Here is a 2,133-nt window from a genome sequence, read left to right on the forward strand (position 1 = left end):
CTCTTTGTGATGTCGTCATGCCTCCGAAGCCGCCCTCTAAACAGCCAGGACCTGTGGGCAGCTGCAGCTGGAAGCCTAGAGCCTTGCAAAATCAGAAGGGAAAGGAAGGCACGGCCAACTCTCCCCTGCACCATTGGAGGGGAGGCTCCGTGTGGAGGCTGCGGATGTCATTCCTGTTTGGCTGTGAAACATCGTTTTCTTTGCATCTGCTTTATTTTTCTTTTTCCCAAACAGATTTGGCCTGAGCTGGTTTTTTTTTTTTTTCCCCCTTTGTGCATTAGACTGTTGGGGGAAGGAACTGAGGTGGAGAGGTCAGAAAGGTAGCCTGAAATGGGCCAGGAAGTTCCTGAGATTTCACATCTGGTCCTGAATCATGGACCCGTTTAAGCCACATGTGGGCAACCCAGGTTGGCAGTCAGGGCTCATTCCCACGGACTAGTGATGCCGGGGCCAGAGGAGCTCAGGCCTGCCCTGCAAGGAGGAAGAGAAAGGAAGAGGAATGACTTGGCGAACACTCATGCAAGAGACAGAAGGAAGTGGGAGGGTTTATTCAGCAGCAGGATCGCATTTTGCTGGGTGGTGTGGTAAGAGAAGAGGGTCCGGGCCAGATCTTATGTTGGAGGAGGGGGAGAAAACTATTTCTAGACTCTCTCCCCACTCAGTCCATCTCCTCCACCTCCTGCCAGTACAGTCTCCCCAAAGCACACTCCTTTCTTCCCTCATTCATTTCTTTCTTTCCGTTTTTTTAATCATTATTTTCATTTTTTTTTTAATTTTTAGAGACAGGGTCTTGCTGTGTTGCCCAGGCTGGAGTACAGTGGTGTCATCACTGCTCACTGCAGCCTCCAACTCCTGGGTTCAAGCAATCTTCCTGCCTCAGCCCCCCAAATAGCTGGAATGACCATGCCCAGCTAATGTTTAAATTTTGTTTTGTAGAAATGAGGTATTGCTGTGTTGCCCAGGCTAGTCTCGAACTCTTGGCCTCAAGTAATCTTCCTGCCTTGGCCTCCTGAGTAGCTAGGACTATAGCCACATTCATTTCTTGTTTTACTTTATTTTTTTTTCTTTCTTTTTTGAGACGTGGTCTCGCTCTATCACCCAGGCTGGAGTGCAGTGGCACAATCTTGGCTCACTGCAACCTCCACCTCCTGGGTTCAAGTGATTCTCCTGCCTCAGCCTCCCAAGTAGCTGAGACTACAGGCACGCATCACCACACTTGGCTAATTTTTGTATTTTTAGTAGAGACAAGGTTTCGCCATGTTGGCCAGGCTGGTCTCAAACTCCTGACCTCAGGTGATGCGCCCACCTCGGCCTCCCAAAGTGCTAGGATTATAGGCGTGAGCCACTGCACCTGGCCATATTCATTTACTTATTTCCTATGCTCTCTCCATGTATTTATCATGTGTCAGGTACTGTGCTAAGCACTGAGCAGCCAAGGTGATGATGAAGAAGACAAAACCTGAAGCTGATCATTTTCTGCCACTGTTAAAATCTTTTCACAGGCTTCTGATTAATTTTAGAATAAAAATTTAACTCCTGGGGCTGCCATTCAGTACCCCTCATGTTCTGGCCCGTGACTCTCTCCCCAGCCCCTTACCCATCACCTAGACACCAGATACATCAGATTATTTGCCTATCAATAAATATTTCAGGGGAGCTGGGTGTGGTGGTACATGCCTGTAGTCCCTGCTACTCAGGAGGCTGAGGTGGGAGAATCACTTGAGCCCAGAAATTGGAGGCTACAGCGAGCTATGATTCTACCACTGTACTCCAGCCTGGGCTATACAGTGAGATCCCCACCTCTAAAAAATAAGCACATAAATAAATAAATCAGGGAGGAACTTGCCTTTAAGTCTTGCTACCTGTGCCTCTGCCTGCTCTCAAATCCTACAATCCTTTAAAGGCTGGGTTGGAAATGTTACCAAACTCCCTGGAGAAGTTTTTCAGAACCTCTTCCTATGCAGCCTGAAATAAGTTATTTTTTAAACAAAATATTTACAGTGCTTAACACACGCTGAATTCCTTGAGGACAGGGGTCCTCCAGCATCTGGCATAGAGCCTGCAATATTCCCCCACAGAAACTCTTTCATTCCAGATTCTCATCCACACTTCATGTTTCCTATTTTATTTTTC

At 47.4% G+C, this 2,133-nt stretch overlaps 1 pseudogene; it reads right to left on the reverse strand.

Moving 5' to 3' along the window:
- Positions 1-422: 422 nt before the first annotated feature.
- LOC105536865 overlaps positions 423-2,133 on the reverse strand; it is a 3,683-nt pseudogene continuing 1,972 nt past the window's right edge.

Source organism: Mandrillus leucophaeus, unplaced genomic scaffold, assembly GCF_000951045.1.
Source record: "Mandrillus leucophaeus isolate KB7577 unplaced genomic scaffold, Mleu.le_1.0 Scaffold164, whole genome shotgun sequence".
NCBI lineage: Eukaryota > Metazoa > Chordata > Mammalia > Primates > Cercopithecidae > Mandrillus > Mandrillus leucophaeus.